The 20,996-nt window shown below is 50.6% G+C and overlaps 1 protein-coding gene across 3 annotated transcripts in view; it reads right to left on the bottom strand.

Moving 5' to 3' along the window:
- LOC144102136 (beta-hexosaminidase subunit alpha-like) overlaps nucleotides 1-10,980 on the bottom strand; it is a 279,853-nt gene extending 268,873 nt beyond the window's left edge. For 2 of the 3 annotated variants that reach the window (XM_077635441.1, XM_077635446.1), the window contains exon 1: nucleotides 10,847-10,980. The gene's annotated coding sequence lies outside the window, so the exon portion shown is untranslated. Of the gene's footprint in view, nucleotides 1-10,829 lie in introns of all 3 variants that reach the window. The other variant, XM_077635442.1, reaches the window with a different exon arrangement.
- Between the last annotated feature and the right edge of the window lie 10,016 nt (nucleotides 10,981-20,996).

A 20,996-nucleotide genomic window follows, 5' to 3' on the forward strand; every position in this document is an offset into this window, starting at 1 on the left:
GTGCGCTAAAGGGACGAATACAAGAAATAACACGTAACAGGCCAGAAGCTTAACTCACAACTTCCAACAGGAGCGCTTCTGTCCTGTTGCGTGTTTTTTTCAGTATTCATCTTTTTAGCGCACAACATTTTGGCAAAACGATGTACCAACCAACCCGCCAAAAATCTTACTACTGCTACTATAAACGCCGATTACCAAACACCGCGTTGAAACCGACCATCACGCCCGACCTGTGCGCCCCCAACGCGTGTCACCGCGTGAACATTAAGCTATCCGAGACTAAGCGGATGAAAACCTTGCCGCGATTTATGGTTTATGGCGGTTTAACATCCTAAAGCGACTCAGGCTATAAGGGACGCTGTAGTGAAGGGCTCAGGAAATTTAGACCAGCTTGGATTCTTTGACATGCACCGAGATTGGACAGTTCACGGGCCTCTAGAATTTCACCCCCATCGAAATTTGACCGCCACGGCCGGGATCAAACCCACGTCTTTCGGGTTAGCGGCTGAGTGCCATAATCATAAAGCCACGGCGGCGGTCGAAATGCTTCTTAACGACGTCATCCACCCATCGAAGAGGCCCTGACCAACCCCGGTCGTTCGGACGGTAATCTCCGGTTTTGCGACGGTAACCGCCGATTACACAACAATCAATAAGAGATGTGTCTAGCCCCTGCCCCACTTGTCGACTATACCCTACAGCGCCTCTGCGGCGCCAAATATTTCCAGTATATTGACCCACAGAGCGAGTTTTGACGAGTCGCTGTCGATGAAAGGGGTCGTGAAGTGACCGCCATCATGACGCCCGACGAAATATAAGAATCAAGGTACTGACATTTGAAGTTTGTCTGCCCCAGCAATGTTCCAGCGTGTAATGGGCACAGCACTGGCAGGCCTCAAGTGGCAAATTTGTCTTGTATAATTAGATGACCTCGCCGTCGTTCCAACCCTTGATGATCATCTAAAAAAGCTTGGGATTGTGCTAAAGGCAATCAAGTATTCAAATCTCACCCTCAAGCCAGACAAGTGCCATTCTGTTTAGGAGGAGCGCCTGCTTCTAGGCGACACCGCAAGCCACGGTAGAATACAACCGGACCCGCAAAAAAAAAAAAAACGTCGCTATTGCATAGTTTTCACACAAACCGACAACAAACCTGTGCGCAGATTACTGGGTTGGGCACATGTTACCGGCTATTTGTAAGAAAGTTTTTCGCCCATCGCCGACGCTTCACGGAGCTAACAAAATGAGATGTGCAATTGCAGTGGCAAGCTACGCAGGGGCATGAAGCATTTCAGGAAATTAAGTGTCGCTCACTCTCGCCGCTCGTGTTTGCAAACTCCGACGAAAAATCCGCAATCTAAACTCATAGAGACTCGATCAGCGTGGGGCTAGGCGCCGCTCTCGTTCGGAAGCTACAAGGCCGGGAGACAGTTATAGCATACGCCTGCCGCTCTTTGCCAAAACCAGATATCAACCATTCCACAATGGAAAATTGATTACCTTGCTGTAGTACGGAGCACGTCGAAATTCTGGCCGTACCTGTACAGCAGGCCTCTAAAAGTTGTGACTGAGCATCACGTATTGTGCTGGTTAGCCAACCTGAAGGACCAGTCTGGCCGCCTCGCTACATAGAGCCTTCAACTGCAGGAGTTTGACGTCGCCATCGTTTACAAGTCCGCACGCAGGCCCTCCGACGCCGATTGCCGGCCGCGAGTCCCTGTAGATGTTCTGTCGCAAGACGACGGTGGTGAAGCCGTTACAGGATCTGTCACCTCTGGCGCTTTTGCATAAGAGCAACGCTCTGATCCCAGGCGCCGACGCCTCGAACGGCAACCCCCAGCCCCGTTCAAGCTGAGATTGTCTTCCATTTACGAACACAGTGATGGTCCAGTGACGAAACAATTCGCGTCGAAAACAACCGCTTACCCACTTGTTGTAGCTGCTACTCATAGCAGAAGGTCCTAAGTGCTTACACGAAACGCCGACAGCATCTCGAGTTTTCTCGCAATCACTGACGAATTGCAGACAAGTATTACGGGCCCCGACTATCTGCCTAGTCGCACTTTATGTGAAAACGTGCTGAGACATCCAGCGACGGAACAGGCCTCCCATTCGACTGGCGAAGAACTCTGAGCCCTGTTGTACATGCGTGAAGGCCCCTTCCAACAAAAGGCACGGACCTGCTACCTCTTTCCCGAAATCAACATCTTGAAACAAGAGGCTCATCGTAGCTGCCTACTAAGCTACTCCCTAAGCTGAGGCAAAAGCCCTTCCTTACTGAACGCCAACAGACGCCGCTAAATTTTGTGCGGAATGCATCCTTCTGCAATTTAAAGGCGCCAAAAACCACACACACACAAGAGAAGAGAATGGGGCAGAGCGCCACTTGGTAGCAGCGACAACACGTGGGAGCAACGCTTGAGCGTCATTCTACTCTTTGCCGCAGATTGCCGCCGGTGCAGTTGTACTGAACCAAAGGACAGCCCCTCATCGCACGTGCCGGCCACGGTGACTTATCGTACGGACCGGCACAAGCGGCGTAACCAGATCATCACCTGGCGGCGTTGGCTTCAATCACAGCTGTCCGCATAGTTGGCGCTCCTGTCGACCACATCGATCATATAAGGGACCACCGCCAGCGTGCTGAACAAACTTGGTAGCAGCGACAACACCTGGGAGCAAGGCTTGAGCGTCATTCTACTCTTTGCCGCAGATTGCTGCCGCTGCAGTTGTACTGAACCAAGGGCAGCCCCTCATCGCACGTGCCGGCCACGGTGACTTATCGTACGGACCAGCACAAGCGGCATAACCAGATCATCACCTGGCGGCGTTGGCTTCAATCACAGCTGTCCTCATAGTTGGCGCTGCTGTCGACTGCATCGATCATATAAGGGACCACTGTCAGCGTGCTGAACACACTTGGTAGCAGCGACAACACCTGGGAGCAACGCTTGAGCGTCATTCTACTCTTTGCCGCAGATTGCCGCCGGAGCAGTTGTACTGAACCAAAGGACAGCCCCTCATCGCACGTGCCGGCCACGGTGACTTATCGTACGGACCAGCACAAGCGGCGTAACCAGATCATCACCTGGCGGCGTTGGCTTCAATCACAGCTGTCCTCATAGTTGGCGCTCCTGTCGACCACATCGATCATATAAGGAACCACCGCCAGCGTGCTGAACACACTTGGTAGCAGCGACAACACCTGGGAGCAACGCTTGAGCGTCATTCTATTCTTTGCCGCAGACTGCCGCCGGTGCAGTTGTACTGAAGCACCAGGTAGTCATCCGCGTATCTAAAATTCTCTATGCACTTCCATCGTCACCGGTATTGTCAATGTCATGGTCTATGGATGCGACAAAGGCGTTAGGCAGAAAAGGGGCAACACATGAACCTATGCAGATGCCTTGTTGACTACACAGCGCGTCCTTAAAAGACACAAGCGTGGCGCAAGACAAAATTCAAGCCGGCGCATCCAGTTCTCCAGCCCTATTTTAGAAGGCAGCGACCGTTCTAGAATCAATGCTTTCCTTGACTGCCTTGAACGGCTCTTTGTGTGGGACGGAACAGAACAGGTTCTCAACGTCTATACAAAACGCGTAACCGATGTCAGCACTACGCTCTAAGAAGGCAATAACGTCCAAAGAGTTCTTCGTGGCGCACAGGTCACCAAGAGCTAGGGTATGCAGCTGCTTGAGCAGTAACGGCTCATCTTAAGCTGCCAAGTGTCCCTCTCGCTCATGAAGCACCGGAGGTGCACCTCAATGTGCCTTTGCGCCAAAAGAAAGACTGTCAGGGTCTGTTTCCGCAGCATCCGATGGCTTTTGCCAGCTTGTCCAGCTTCAGATCGTTGCAGAGAGAAGAGCCTACCGCTGCTGTCACTGTCACCTGCTTTCACCGGCAGATGCAAGCTGATGCGTCGTCGGCAAACCTTGGCTTGACCACGTGATCACAACGTCACCTCACCGGCGGGCTATAAAAGGGGCTGCCTGAATAAATCGTTCCTTCTTGTTGTGTCATTCCTGCGTGATGCTATATAGCAGTGGCGACGAGATAGCGCGCCGGCGCTAGGCGAACTTACGTGCGCAAGAATGAGTGCCGGGCGGCCACCGGAATTCACGGATGCAGAAGGTACGTGGCCTACGTATCGTGTTCGGCTGGAGGCTTACTTCGAAGCCCATAGCATCGCGGAACCAACGAAGAAGCGAGCGCTGCTCATAGCTTCGCTCACAGACAGTGCGGTGCGAGTGGTGCAGGGGCGGTGTCATCCAAAACAAGTGAATGAGCTGAGTTACCAAGAAGTCGTCCAGCATTTGGAAGACCACTATGCTCCGCAAGTTAACGAGATCGCTGCAAGTTATGCTTTCTTCAGGCGCTCGCAAAAAGACGGGGAGTCTGCCCAGGACTTCATTGCGGAAATTAGGCGGCTAGCGGAGAAATGCAACTTCGGAACGTCACTGGAGCGCATGTTACGGGACAGAATTGTGTGCGGTGTGCAAGATGAAGACGTCCGGCGACACTTACTGACTCAACGGAAGCTTACACTAGAAGAGGCGGAAGACTTTGTTGTCTCGGCACAGAAAGCCTCCCAGAACGCCAAAAGCATGCACTCTTCAGAGCCAGGATAGGTACATTTTGCCCGTCAAAAGAGTCGTTCATCGAAGCCGCGCCCAAGGCTGGAGAAGTGCGATACATGTGGCAGGTGTGGTGGCGAGTCGCACACCGAGGCGGAATGCAAACACCTTCACGCGGTGTGCTACCGGTGCGGCAAACGAGGACATCTGCGCCGAATGTGCCAGTCCAGCACAAGTTTCCTTCGGCACGCATCGCACCCGGGAGGCCAACGACGCCAGGGCTCCTACGCAATGGCAGCAGCAGGGGACACGAGCTCGGACGACAGCGAAGCCCTGTACACTATTGCAGCGGTTCTCCACCAAGAAGCCAGCATCCGCAAGGTTCGGCCAATTTACAAGGACATTAATTGGAATAACGTCCCTCTTACTATGCTGGTGGACACAGGATCACCCGTGAGTGTCATCTCCGTAGCGACGTTCCGGAAGTACGAGGCGCTGTGGCCGCCGTTGCGCAAATCACAGCTTAAGCTATCCTGCCTCTTGGGCGAACTTCCAGTTGTCGGACAGCTCAGTATGACGGCTACATGCGACGGGAAAGGCATTCCGGGTACGGTCGTAGTGGTCGACAGCGTCGGACCATCTTTGTGCGGCAGAGACACAATCAAGGCATTCAACGAGGCTGGGGTGGCAATGCTGTCGCGTGTGGTCGCGAGTGTGCAACCAGTCGAGATAAAAGCTGACAGCACGGAACTGCAAGAGCTGCTCTACGAATATGCTGACGTGTTTGCTCCAGGACTCGGCGTATGCAAGGGACCACCGGTCACATTGCAGCTGAAAGAGAATGCGTGTCCAAAGTTTTTAAGGCCCGTACGGTTCCCTACGCTTTGAGGGACAAGATGTCTGAAGCGCTGGACCAACTGGTTGCGCAAAATGTCCTGGCGCCTGTGAAAACCGCCGAATGGGCAACACCAGTGGTACCCGTTTTAAAGGGCGATGGGTCTCTCCGAGTGTGCGGAGACTTTCGTATGACAGTGAATGCAGCCACAGTGATGGAACAGTACCCGTTGCCTCGAGTGGACGACATTTTTGCTAAGCTGAATGGCGGAGAAGTATTTACGACGTTGGACTTACGCCAAGCCTACAACCAGCTACCTTTAGACGCAGATGCCAAAAAGATAGCAGTGCTGAACACTCAGAAAGGCCTCTTCTGTTTCAACCGATTACCTTTTGGCATAAGTTCTGCTCCAGCTATATTCCAGAGGCGGATGGACGCGCTGCTGGGCGATATTCCAGGAGTTCAGGTGTACCTGGATGATATTATCATCGCTGACAAAAAGGACGATGTATCAAGGCTGAAGAGGGTGCTGCAACGCCTGCGGGAGTACTGTCTCCGACTGCACAAGAATAAGTGCAAATTCCGGCAAGACGAAGTCACTTTTCTCGGCCATCGGATCGACGCTAAGGGTCTGCGACCAAAGGACGATAACATCAAGGCTGTTATCGAAGCCCCAGAACCTACTTCAGTGAGTGAGCTGAAAGCTTTTCTCGGACTTGTAAATTATTACGGCAAGTTCTTGCCCAATCTGGCCACTGTGCTGGCTCCGCTGTACGCCCTCCTAGCTAAAGGGGCCAAGTGGGAGTGGAACAAGGAACAAGAAAAGGCTGTTCAGAAAGTTAAGCAGGCAATTGTGGCTTCCAAGTTCCTTGCTCATTACGACCCGGATAAGCCACTGCGGCTTGAGTGCGATGCGTCATCAGTAGGCATTGGGGCCGTTTTGTCCCACCGTGTGAACGGTGTTGACTACCCCATCGGATTCCGGTCCAGGACACTCACAAAGGCAGAGCGTAACTACTCTCAGTTAGAAAAAAAAGCACTAGCACTGGTGTTCGGCGTCGCACGGTTCAAGGACTACTTGTATGGACATCGGTTCGTGTTAGTAACCGACCACAAACCTCTTACTGGTTTATTCAATCCAGGCAAACCAATACCACCGATGGCGGCTGCGAGAATCCAGCGCTGGGCCTTGTTCCTTGGCAACTACAGCTACACATTGCAGTACCGCAAGGGCAGCGAGAATTCCAATGCAGACGCCCTCAGTCGCTTGCCATTGCCGGTTACGGAGCCGCGGGATGTCGCTCCCGACGAGTACGTTTTGTATGCCCAGTGTCTTGAGGAAACGGCGGTCGGCGCCCGGGAGGTTGAACAAATGACAAACCGAGACGCCACTCTTCAACAGGTCAAAAGGTGGATTGCCGACGGATGGCCTCCGTATCTACCGCAGGATCTTGAGCATCTCCGGGCGTACTTCAACAGAAGAACAGAGCTAACCGTGAGCCACAATTTGGTGTACTGGGGACATCGCATTGTTCTACCTATGGCGGCGGCAAAGCGTTTGTTGGGGCTGCTCCATGAGACGCACCCTGGTATGACGTCCATGAAAAGCACGGCGAGAACGCTGTTTTGGTACCCGGGTCTGGATTCTGACATAGAGCGACTGGTGAAATCATGCTCTATTTGTGCACAGACCGCTGCGATGCCACCGGCACAGATACCTTTGGCGTGGCCAGCAACCGGGGAAAGATGGAGCAGACTACACGCAGATTTCGCAGGCCCAATGGACGGACATATGGTATTGGTCGTCGTAGACTCTGAAACAAAATGGATAGAAGCAATTCCAATGAAAATTGCCACATCGCAAACAACGGTGGACGCACTACGGTCAATATTTGCACGCTTCGGCCTTCCAAAAACCTTCGTTTCAGATAACGGTCCACAATTTGTGGGCGCTGTTTTTCGCGAGTTTCTGGCACGAAACAACGTAAAGCAACTCACAACAGCCCCTTATCACCCACAATCGAATGGTTTAGCCGAAAGAGCTGTGCGCACGCTCAAGGAAGGGCTAAAGAAAAACCCTGGAAAAGACCTGGAAATGCGTATAGCTCGGTTTTTGTTCCGATATCGCCGAACGCCTGTTAAGCATGGCAAGTCGCCCGCGGAACACTTATTCGGCTACCAGATAAGAACAAAGATGGATTGCATCACGCCCGGTGAGAAGTCGGCAGAAAGCCAGCGAAGAGTAGGTGCGACTAAATTGGATGTGGGAGAACCGGTCTGGATGCGCAGTTTCGGAGCAGGTCGCAGGTGGATTCCAGGAGTAGTGCATGGTCAACAGGGCTCCAGGATGGTCTCCGTTGACTCGGAGCAAGGTCTTCAGCGGCGGCACTTGGACCAACTGAGACGTCGGACTGAATCAGAAGACAGAGCCCCTGGAGAAGTTGGCAAGCGGGAACCTGCGGACGACACTCCGACCACGTCGCAAGATAGCCCAGAAGTATCCGGGACGGAAACTGGCCCGCATGGTTTGCGAAGATCAACCAGACAGCGACGGCCACCTGTACGCTTTCCTCTTTAAGGGGGGAGAGATGATGCGTCGTCGGCAAACCTTGGCTTGACCACGTGATCACAACGTCACCTCACCGGCGGGCTATAAAAGGGGCTGCCTGAATAAATCGTTCCTTCTTGTTGTGTCATTCCTGCGTGATGCTATATAGCACAAGCTGGCGGTACATAACGGTGGCAACTTGCATCTGCACTGCAAGAACTGCGAAAATGTCCACCCAAGTTAACAGACTTAAGGATTATAAGCAGAAGCCGTGACACGCTCGTACATGAACTGATCGGAACTTTTTTCGTTTCACGAAAAGGTGATCAGTCTATTGGAGACACGTCAGTGTGCTTGAAAGACAAAGAAGAAATGTTTCTTGCTGCACGTTTGTGATGGTTTGATTGCATGATAAGATGTTTTTCAGAGTATAACTATGTCACGCGTTCCTTTCGACAAAAAGTTGCTAGTTAACGCCTGTCCCGTCTCCTTTTTTGTTCGTGTGTTGGAGTTTTGAACTAAAAAATCCCGTTTCTAGATCATGAGCGAACTAGGCCCCAAACAAGCGCTGGTGAAGTATTTGATGTTCGCGGTATTTGGTAGGCCATTTTCTGAAAAGTGTAGCTTGCACGACGTTGGCGAACTTCATAATGCGGATGGCGTAAGTTTTATTTAGCTGCATTTCATCTTAATTTATTTCGCTTTTCAAGCATAGGCAATAGCCATTCTAAGTCACCGAATCGTCCTCCGTGGCTGTGCCAATGTCATGTCTGTATACTGGTTTCTTTCCACGAATACTATAATTGACAAGGGGGAAAAGTTGGGCGAGTCGGTATCGATCCACGAGAAAAGGAGCACGAGCACAAGACGACGGATGGAGACAAAACACACACGGCGATGCGTGTAGCGCTCGTGGTGTGTGTTCTGTCTTAACGAGAACAGGAAACTGGGCGAGTTGGAATGTATTCATCATTAAGCAGCGCGAAACACAGGACAAGAGGAACAAACACGAGACAACACGAGCGCTATTCTAACAACTGAACTAAACTTCCTCTGGTCCTGTGTTTCGCGCTGCTTAGAGATGAATGTTCTGTCTTCGTCCGTCGTCTTGTGTTCGCGATGCGTCAGCGATAGATTAACGGATAGATTAACGGAAAAAATTAGAGAACAACGACGATGTGAGCTAGGTAAAGCATTGCAGGTCTTGCAAGGAATGTTCGCCTTGTTTAGATAGTACAAGACTTTTTGGCACAAGCAAAGATCAAACTGCACGGGAACTACTGGAAGCTTATCATATAAACAAAAGGGGAGATTATTGCGCAAGCGATACTTCACTGGTGAAGTACGATCTTTTCTCTGTCACAAGATAAGATGTATCATGCGGGGTGAAACTGCTATGTTGTCGTTGGTACGTCTGCCTCTTTCCTTCCGTATTCTGTGAGCGCATTTGCGGCGGAACCTTTATATTTCCCATGCATTGGTGAAATAAATTCAGCTCTGAGTGCAGCGCAGCAATTGTCCGGTCGTGAGTGTTTTCCTTCCATTGTGCTCGTCTTTTTTTGAGCTACTGTCATGTCGATGCTAAGCAACCAACATGCTCAAAAGCTCGTCTTACTAAAGACTGCCTCGTAACTGTCGCAATTTCTCCGAAACAATTGTCTTTATTGCTAATTAAAAAAGATGCTGTGCCCTTTTGGTGGGTGACATTCTAACTTTCGTACATTTTTTTTATAAACAGCGACCTCCAGAAGAAAAACGTTTCGCCGAAACAAGCTACCCTTTGGTTCAAAAAAGGACTTCTGTGAAATTTCCGTAAACTGCGCGCTTCGCTGCTAAATACTTCATGCTGCAGTGCTAATATGGTGTGAATGCTAAATATAAGCGCACATGTGAAGTCACAACAGATGTGTAGTCATCTCCATTCATGAAGGGCGAGCGTTCAGCGCAACGTGCACCAAATGAAATTGCTGCTGAGCGAATATATTCTGCCGTGTGCAGCTGCTGCGCAGACAGTTGCAGCATGTACACATATTTGCCAAACGTAGTCCAGATGCGAGCTGTGAATTAGTGGCGTGTTGAACAACCAGAGTTCGCAAAATGCACGCTGAAAGCTTGGAGAGAAACAAAATGAAATACACATGAGTGTTCAACTCATTCCAGCGGCAGTCAACAAGTACAGCTTAAGAGAGCTTTTTGTTGGGCTAATTTGTAATTGATCATTGTAATTGAAAGGCGCCAATACCACACACACGTGAGAAGAAAACGGAACAGGGCATCTTTGTCCCGTTCCCTTTTCTCGTGCATGTGTGGTTTTGGTACCTTTAAATTACAAGTCAACAAGTAGACGCCTGGCTCATGACCCAGAACTCAGCACTTCGATTGCGCGCTCGGTAACCGCTTTTTTTTCTGCGCAGAGGTTTCGTAATAGAATAAGTATATCCCCTCCTGCAGAGGGCGTGCGCTGCACTGTGGTTAGAAAATGGAGTGGTACATGGTATACTCTATAGAAAGGCTCTCCTTCATTTCAAAGTTTACAACGGTGTACAGTGAATTCATTATTGACCGATGTATGAGCACAGGAAGCAAGGCTGGAAGCAAGGATCAAAAATTTACAAATAATCGGAAAAGCAACGTTAAGAGCAAAGTTCGTATCATCAGTCAGCCTTTCTTTCTCTGATGAGATTAATTCAGGAATAGTATTGAGGAATGCTATTCCCAGGCTTCAACCTAAACAGAATATTGCCCCAGCGGAGGCAAGAAAGCAGCCGCAGTATTGAGAGGCATTTTGCAGCCGGCCCAGAAGAGAGTACGCGGAGATTCGCAAGCCCGAGAGTTTTCACGCACCGTTCTCAAGTGTGAAGAAAGTGCTTACTGCGGAAGTGCACTCACGTGTTAGACGCCCGCAACCGGCCGCTCGTGGAGGAGAACCCGTCTGGAAAGCAAGAAAGCGAGCGGCACTCAACTAGTTATCGCGCGTGGGAGAGCGGGGGCGGAACCTTCCCTCTTCCGACCGGGCGCGCGCGGCGATAGCGAAGGTTGCGGACAGCACATTGTTTCGAAAGCTCTCGCTTGCAGCCGGGAACAGGCGCGCCCTCTTTCGGCTGCGAGAGTCTATTCGCCGATAAAGTTACTCTCACGGTGGCACATCCGTCCGCCTGCTAGGACGAGACGTTGAGAATGCTATTTCCTGCTTGAGGACTTGAGAAATTCCACGGGGCGAACCTGTCCTACCTACTAGAAATTCCTCTTAATGGCCACATACCACCCGATACTTCGTACAAGTGAACAGGAGCAATAAGTTTTCAAACAAAAACGAATTCGGACGAGATTTCTGCATTCAAGCGCAAAATTACTTGTCAGCATACGTTCTGAGGAAAGCTGCTTAGCAAAAAGAAAAATGTGTGCTTGCAACACTTGCTTGTAGAGTATTCACTGATTGAATGCTTCTCAAGTGTTCCCTTTACTACCGAAGTTGCCCGCAGCAGCCACAGCCAGCGCGCGTCTCTTAAAGACCACGGTGTCTCCGAAACTCTGGACAGCTTTTCTAGCGTTTCACTACGCTGAGAACGGCACTCTGTATAATTATTTCCACGTGTTTCAGCCGTGATCACGAATACGCTCAGCGGTGAGACCAATGAAGAAGCCAGGTCGCGAAGACGTCGCGCTGCACCCAACTCGCCGGGCGGCCCCGAACCGCCTTGCGGCCGGCGCGCGTTGCTCCTTTGTTTCGGCGCGCGCAATCGTCCTCTCCCCTCCGTTCGGCGATTAGGGCGCCGCAGACAATGGAGATGTTTGTCTCGATCGAGGAGGCTTCTTCTCTGCCTGGCTCTATCATCGCCGCCGGCCACAGGAAGAGCTGCTCCGGTACCGCTTCACCGTCGGAACGGATAGCACCGCAGCGGCAGTTTGAAAGAGAGGTGAGGAAGGATATCCAGTGCGATGCGCACACTCGAATGCCGTCGCCTTTCGCACCGTCGCTTTCTAAAGGCCCATTCCTCCCTTTGTGTTGGTGACCCAAGAGGGCGCTGGCCCCAGAACTGTCCCTCCGGGCCCCAAAAGAGACCAGTGCAAAGAACAATCCTAAGCACTTCCGTCCCCGTCACCCTACAAACTACTGCGTGCCCAGGGGGGTTTAGCTTGCCCTTATGCCATAGCATATCAGGCTTCATTTCTATCGCTTTGATGACGGCCGAACTGTCCCGATTCACAATTGAAAGGCTGAGCGCTTTCTACAATACACCATATCAATCATCAGCTTGCTATTTGATGTTGGTGAGAAAGCCATTGTAAGGCTTCCAATCGAAAAGAAATTTGATGAACTTTTGGTTCATCTTGAGGACAAGAGCAAAGCAGACAAAAGACACAACTGTTCTGCGCTCTCCCTCAAGATGAACTGCTTCTAACTCGCCCTGTACAGCACGCCTTTAAATTGTATTTCTAGTTACATGGGCCCTTTTACATGTATACCTTTTCGTTCCGAGATTCATTGCCGCTGATCGCAGGCACTAATAAAGTTTCCAGGTTATAACGGCCAACATAACCACTGGTCACTTCTTTCTTTTTTTGTCAGCAACAAAGCGCGACACATGAAAACAGCCGCCTTGACAGCGACTGCCCCTTCCTCCGCTCCCTCCTGTCACCGCCGGTAGACTCTGGGTCCTTTCACGGTGGTCAGTCCGATGACTGGCTGGCTCAGTTAAAACGGGTTGCAGCGTTAAACAACTGGAAAGACTTTGCGAGAAAACGGCAAAAACTGCCAGGACATGGTTTAAGAGCTCGAGGTAACGTTCACGTCCACGCAACAGGAGAAAATTGCGCGATTTGGAGTGGACTCATATTATAGCAGGGCTGGGTGGCACCCCCTGGCGCACATTGTTCACCATCGTGCTCTTCTTTGTGCACATGCTGCCAGAGCTCGACACATGCAGCCGTGGCTTCCTTGGGATCCCCAGGATCATCCACCTTCCGAGACAGCAGGAATGTTGAGTCTGCACATGCCCTGCGAAACGGTGACGTCGCATTCGCCGGCATCGATCCCCCTGTGGCATATCAGTGGCGTCCATGGAGCAACCAGTCGGCTCACCAGCCACACCAGCGACGTCATCGCAACTGAATAAAAAGAAGAATCAAGGACAGGCAACCTTCAGTGGGCTGGGTGGTTCCCCTGGCGCATATTGTTCACCATCGTGCGCTTTGTGCACATGCTGCCAGAGCTCGACACATGCAGGCGTGGCTTCCTTCGGATCCCCAGGATCATCCACATTCCGAGACAGCAGGAATGCTGAGTCTGCACATGCCCTGCGACACGGTGACGTCGCATTCGCCGGCACCGATTACCCTGTGGCACATCAGAGATGCCCATGGAGCGACCAGTCGGCTCACCAGCCACACCAGTGACATCATCGCATCTGGATAAAAACAGGAATCAAGGACAGGCAAACTTCATTGGGCTGGGTAACCCCCTGGCGAACATTGTTCACCAACGTGCTCTTCTGTGTGCACATGCTGCCAGAGCTCGACACATGCAGCCGTGGCTTCCTTGGGATCACCAGGATCAACCACCTTCCGAGACAGCAGGAATGCTGAATCTGCACATGCGCTGCGAAACGGTGACGTCGCATTCGCCGGCATCCATCCCCCTGTGGCGTATCAGTGACGCCCATGGAGCGACCAGTCGGTTCACCAGCCACACCATCGACATCATCGCAACTGGATAAAAAGAGGAATCAAGGACAGGCAACCTTCAGTGGGCTGGGTGGCGCCGCCTGGCGCACATTGTTCACCAACGTTCTCTTTGTGCATATGCTTCCAGAGCTCGACATATGCAGCCGTGGCTTCCTTGGGATCCCCAGGATCATCCTCATTCCGAGACAGCAGGAATACTGAGTTTGCACATGCCCCGCGAAACGGTGCCGTAGCATTCGCCGGCACCGATCCCCCTGTGGCATATCAGTGACGCCCATGGAGCGACCAGTCGGCTCACCAGCCACACCAGCGACGTCATCGCAACTGAATAAAAAGAAGAATCAAGGACAGGCAACCTTCAGTGGGCTGGGTGGTTCCCCTGGCGCATATTGTTCACCATCGTGCGCTTTGTGCACATGCTGCCAGAGCTCGACACATGCAGGCGTGGCTTCCTTCGGATCCCCAGGATCATCCACATTCCGAGACAGCAGGAATGCTGAGTCTGCACATGCCCTGCGACACGGTGACGTCGCATTCGCCGGCACCGATTACCCTGTGGCACATCAGAGATGCCCATGGAGCGACCAGTCGGCTCACCAGCCACTCCAGTGACATCATCGCATCTGGATAAAAACAGGAATCAAGGACAGGCAAACTTCATTGGGCTGGGTAACCCCCTGGCGAACATTGTTCACCAACGTGCTCTTCTGTGTGCACATGCTGCCAGAGCTCGACACATGCAGCCGTGGCTTCCTTGGGATCACCAGGATCAACCACCTTCCGAGACAGCAGGAATGCTGAATCTGCACATGCGCTGCGAAACGGTGACGTCGCATTCGCCGGCATCCATCCCCCTGTGGCGTATCAGTGACGCCCATGGAGCGACCAGTCGGTTCACCAGCCACACCATCGACATCATCGCAACTGGATAAAAAGAGGAATCAAGGACAGGCAACCTTCAGTGGGCTGGGTGGCGCCGCCTGGCGCACATTGTTCACCATCATTCTCTTTGTGCATATGCTTCCAGAGCTCGACATATGCAGCCGTGGCTTCCTTGGGATCCCCAGGATCATCCTCATTCCGAGACAGCCGGAATGCTGAGTTTGCACATGCCCCGCGAAACGGTGCCGTAGCATTCGCCGGCACCGATCCCCCTGTGGCATATCAGTAACGCCCATGGAGCGACCAGTCGGCTCACCAGCCACACCAGCGACGTCATCGTAACTGGATAATAAGAGGAATCAAGGACAGGAAACCTTCAGTGGTCTGGGTGGCGCCGCCTGGCGCACATTGTTCACCATCGTTCTCTTTGTGCACATGCTGCCAGAGCGCGACACATGCAGCCGTGGCTTCTTTGGGATCCCCAAGGATCAGCCACCGTCGGAGACAGCAGGAATGCTGAGTCTGCATCATGCCCTGCGAAACGGTGACGTCGCATTCGCCGGCACCGATCCCCCTATGGCATATCAGTGATGCCCATGGAGCGACCAGTCGGCTCACCAGCCGCACCAGCGACATCATCGCAACTGGATAAAAAGGGGAATGAAGGACAGGCAACCTTCAGTGGGCTGGGTGGCACTGCCTGGCGCCTCTGTTGATCATCGTGCTCTATTTTGTGCACATGCTGCCAGAGCTCGACACATGCAGGCGTGGCTGCCTTCTTATCCCAAGGATCATCCACCTTCCGAGACAGCAGGAATGCTGAGTCTGCACATGCCCTGCGAAACGGTGACGTCGCATTCGCCGGCACCGATCCCCCTGTGGCATATCAGTGACGCCCATGGAGCGACCAGTCAGCTCACCTGCCACACTAGCGACATCATCGCAACTGGATAAAAAGAAGAATCAAGGGCAGGCAACCTTCAGTGGGCTGGGTGGCACCACCTGGCGCACATTGTTCACCAATGTGCTCTTTGTGCACATGCTGCCACAGCTCGACACATGCAGCCGTGGCTTCCTTGGGATCCCCAAGGATCATCCACCTTCCGAGGCAGCAGGAATGCTGAGTCTGCACATTCCCTGCGAATTGGTAACGTCGCATTCGCCTGCATCGATCCCTCTGTGGCATATCAGTGACGCCCATGGAGCCACACCAGCGACGTCATCGCAACTGGATAAAAAGAGGAATAAACGACAGGCAACCTTCTGTGGCACCGCCTGGCGCACATTGTTCACCATCACAGGTTTGGGATGATCGATCCTTTGTTACTTCAGTTAAAAGCAGTGATGTCTGCTTACTGGTGTTGCCGAGCCTCAAGTGCATGTTGTGTAGTTGTGAATGCTCCGAATTATTCGTCGGCTCTTGCAACTAAGCTCGGACCTTTAGCAGAACCCTGGCCGTAACATGGCTAAACTACATCAAATTTTATGAACTATGTCTGAGATTTGGTCTTCCCAAATTGTCCTAGAGATTGGTTTGAGGAATGTGCAAACCCGCCATTCAGAAATAGAAACGGTGCTTGCGCCACTGAAACTGTGCGAAGCGAGTGTATAAACGTGCGAAGAAAGAGTAGGAGTTGTGAGCAAACAATTGGTGGAAACGAAGATAAAAATGAATGATCTAGAAAAGAGGAGCCGTAGACATAATATGGTTATTTTTGGTCTCAAAGAAGATGACGATGAAAAATTAGCCGCGCTCGAATAGTGCGTGTGACACAGGGTGTGTTTAAAAATAAGCTTAATTTTGAGGTGAAGTCTTTTGAGTGCTTGAGCAGCCGAAGCGAAAAAGATGCTTCTGAGAGAAGGAAAAAGCAATCTGCAGAGTCATTCCGATTAATCTACTTCATTTCAGCATTACGCAGTGCCCGTAAGAGTATTATCATTTAACGCTAGAAGTATCGTCAATAAAAATGCGGAGATTGAAGACCTGCTTCCACTAAACTCGCCCAACATTGCGGTCATAACTGAGACCGGGCTTTTATTTATTTTTATTTATTCAGCGTACAACTTAAGGCCCTCTTTCGAAAGTATTACATAGGGTATTACATGACTTAGAGATTCACCAACCAACATATAGTCTAGTCCGTTGTGATCGCGACGGTTTTGGAGTGGGTGTGGCTGCGAATGTCAAACAAGGCGTTCTGTTTCAGAAGGTCACTGCTGCCAATGAACGGTGCGTGTGTCGGACAGTTCCTTTCAGGCACTTCGAAGCTCCTAGCGCCACGAACTCCAACTGCGCAGAAGCGAAAGTAGTTTCCGCACGCCCAGCTGGTACTGACGTGGACCCTGGCGATTTTTCGTCTTTCTCGCCCTGGCAGAGGCTTACGCAGGAATGAAATTCGGGATTCTGTAAAAACAGATGAGATGGATGCCCAGAAACGTAGCCAGCTGTGCTGCCACTGCTGCCAAAGAACGGCGCGTGTGCCGGACAGTTCTTTTTATGGACTTGGACGCTCCTGGCACCACCAATGTCCCACTGCGCAGATGCGAATGAGTTTCCGCGCGCCCATTCGGTACTGACATCGACCCTGGTGATTTCCCTCTTTCTTGCTGCAGCAGAGGCTTGCGCAGAAATGAATATCGTGATTCTGTAAAAACAGATGAGATAAAAGCTCAGAATCGTAGCGAACTGCGCTGCCGCTTCTGCCAATGAACGGTGCGTGTTCCGGACAGTCTTATGCACATCGACGCTCCTGGCGCCACGAAAGTCCCACTGCGCAGAAGCGAAATTAGTTGACGTACGCCTAGTCGTTACTTGATGATGATGATGTCCTCAGGTTGAATGGCACATACCCACGGCGCGGATTGGCCAGGGTGCATTGCTGATTCAAACGCACACAAGGGTAAGGAGTGGAATAATTGGATATTTTTTTGAAGACCCGAATTTGGATAAAAAAGGTGATGAAGAAAACGAAAATGAAAAAGCTGTGAATTCAGATTCTAGCATAAGAATCTGCCTGATGCAATGAGATATCCGTGAATAAAATCGCACACTGGTTTCAAGGCATATCCCTTGACGCTTGCCCCAAAGGAGAGGAGGATCAGAATAGATAGAGGAAGTCCCTGCCGAGCGAGGTGGATCTCTAAGTATGTTCCACGGAGAGAAGCGAACCGCCGGCAAAAGAGTCAAAAGTGATCTATAGACACAATTTCGCCACAAGACTCACAAAGGTTGGCCAGCGAACACCCTGAACGACATAGAGATTTAGTTGCGGTATTCTGCAGCGCAGGAGAGCCATGGACACCTCACATTTCCTTGAACTTCACATCCGCACACTCCAAGGAAATGCCAGGTGTTGAAAATCCGCTACAGCAAAGACAGGCTCATGGCTCAAGTTGTGGAGGCGTTGGAGCCGTCGGAAGCATGCTGCAGTCAAGAAGACAGTATTAGGAACGGAGGGCACAATAGGTCTCTCAAGGGCAGACTTGGATAAAAAATAAGCCCTCCGATTAAAAACACTGCCATAGCGCTTAGGGACTCAGTGAAAAGAACTTCTGTAATAAGTTGTGGAAGAGAAAATCGAAGGGAACGGCTCATAGGGGTATGCCTCGATTTTTCGAGCGCTTTCAAGACAGAAAGGCTGTCTGAAAGCATATTAACCTGAGAAATACCGAAGGGAATCCTTATTAAGGCCAACTCAATGGCCAGAAACTCGGTACATACACCGACCCTGATGACTTCCGTCTTTCTTGCTCGCGCAGAGGCTTGTGCAGGAATGAATATCGGGATTCTGGAAAAAACAGATTAGATGGAAGATCAGAAACGTAGTCAGCTGCGCTGCCACTGCTGCCAATGAACGGTGCGTGTGCCGGATATTTCCTTTTATGCACTTGGACGGTCCTGGCGCATCCAAAGTCCCACTGTACAGAAGCGAAACTGGTTTCCGCTCGCCCAATCGGTACTGACATCGACCCTTATGATTTCCGCCTTCCTTGCTCTGGCACAGGCTTGCGCAGGAATGAATATCGGGATTCTGGAAAAACAGATTAGACAGAAGCTCAGAAACATAGCCAGCTGCTCTGCCACCGCTGCCAATGAACGGTGCGTGTGCCGGACATTTCCTTCATCATCATTTAGTAACCCTTAAGGGTCCCGTAGAGACATTACATAAGGGGGTGGGATACATAGTGTCCGACGGTCATACATATGAAAAGGCAAACAAAATTGAGATAACTAGGCAAAGTAAAAGAGAAACAAATTCATATAGTCAATCAAAGAAAATGCGAAGAAGCACAGAGAAATATGCACTACAGTAATAGGACGTGTCCAACAATGTGTTCCGTCGTTTTAGAGAGCATAGTAGCTGATACCGAGTACAGGAAAGTTTTATTATTTGTGAAAATGTTAGATGAGTAGCTGCCCAAAGCTGGAAGGATTAGTCTCATCAACAATGTTTTCAGGTAGGTTGTTCCAGAATTCAATTGCACAAGAAACGACTTGTTGAATGCATTGGTGGAGCCATGCAAGCGTTGTATGCGAGAGGAATTAAATAAGCGGCGAGATGATCGTACCGGAGTGCGCAGTAAGTTTTCCCGAAGGGCTGGAAAGTTAAAGTACAGTTTGTGGAAGATGCAGGGAATTGAAATTTTTCGGCGAAGAGCTAATGATTTCAAATCGAGAGATGATTTCATGACAGTAACACTGAACCGAGGTTTGTACTGCGGAGTGATGAAACGTGCGGCTCGGTTTTGGATGACCTCTAGTGAACCAGTCAGGTAGGCCTTGTGAGGGCTTCATATTGTTGAGACATTTCTAGTTTGCTGCGAATATATGTTAAATATGCTACTTCTCTGATGAGTGGGGGAGACAGGGCGAGTGATCTGCTGATGAATCCAAGTGTCCTGGAAGCACTACCGCATAATTTCGTTATGTGAGCTGCTCATGTTAGACCTGTCGTTATCTCAATGCCGAGGTACCTGTATGAATCAGTTTGAGGCAAGGCTATGGAGTTCAAGGTGTATGAAAAATGGAGATTGGAGCGGTTGCGTGAAATGTGCATGAATTTGCATTTTGAAACTGAGCTGCATTAGGCAGTCGGAGCACCACTTTTGGATTCTGGTGAGATCTTCCTGTAATATTGTCTGATCACTGCTGTTGCTGATGCGGCGATAGATGACACAATCGTTAGCGAAAAGACGGACGGTTGATGAGATACTAGAAGGTAGGTCCTTGATAAATATTAAAAACAGTAACGGAGCAAGCACGGATCCCTGGGGGACCCAGGAGATTACTCTAGTAGTTTCGGATGTATTACCGGCGATGACTGTGAACTATTGACGGTTAGTTAAGAAGCAGTGGATCCAGGATAAAGAAAGACGGTCGATTGAGACAGGAGAGTGTAGGCATCAGACGTTGGCGGGGGACGCGATCGAAGGATTCATGGTGGGTGAACAGCGCAACAAAGGTAAGACAAGCGCTGTCTTGCCTTTGTTCCGCCTTTGTTGGTCTGTTCACCCACCATGAATGCTTAGCAACTCGCCCAAATTTCAGCTTTATTCAATGTGATCGCAGGCTTTGGAAAAATCTGAGTAGATGATATCGATTTGAAAAGAGGAATTTAAATTTAAGTGAAGATCAGTAGTGAGCTCACAGAGTTGTGTTTCGCATGAAAAGCCTGCCCTGAAACCATGCTGATTGGGAAAGAAAAAGGAATTCTGATCGAGGTGAGATGCAATATGTGAGTATAGTACATGCTCGAAGAGTTTACACGAGATACATGTCAACGAAATCGGTCGGTAATTCGACGGGTCGGTGCGATCTCCAGCTTTGAAAATTGGCACAACTCTGCTTATTTTCCAGTCCTCCGAAAGTTGGCCAGTTTAGAGAGATTGAGCGAAAATCAGTAGTAGGATTTGACTTCTAACGTATTCTGTTCCTTTGAGGATATTGGCGGGGATGTTGTCTGGTCCGGGGGAAGTGGATGGTTTCAGATTGTCAATGAGATTTGAGATTCCCTCCGATGTGATGAGAATAGGTGGCAGAGTTGAATAATTAAGGTTAAGCAGGGCAACTCTGTTGCTTTCTGTGGGCTCATGGGTGAAAACGGAGGCGAAATACGCGTTCATTATGTCGGAGCGCTCGAGAACTGTAACAACGGAGCCGTCACGCGCCTTCTCAAAATATTGTAGGAACGGTTTTTAGTAGGCACGAGTAGGTTCCAAAATTTTTTCGGGTTCACCCGTATTATGTCCATGAGGTCGTGACAGTAAAGTTTTCTTTTCGAAGATGGTAATAGCTGTGTGTATTTGCGTACGCAATCGATGTATTTCTGCCACCTCACGGCGCATCCTGATTTCTTGGCAATGCGGAAAAAGTGTTTCGTCTTTCGGGACAATTTCCTCAGCGCATTTGAGTACCACGGTTTACGTGCGTCCCCTCGGATACAGATGAACGGAACATAAGCTTTTACAAGAG

This window comes from Amblyomma americanum, chromosome 8, assembly GCF_052857255.1.
Source record: "Amblyomma americanum isolate KBUSLIRL-KWMA chromosome 8, ASM5285725v1, whole genome shotgun sequence".
Classification (NCBI taxonomy): domain Eukaryota; kingdom Metazoa; phylum Arthropoda; class Arachnida; order Ixodida; family Ixodidae; genus Amblyomma; species Amblyomma americanum.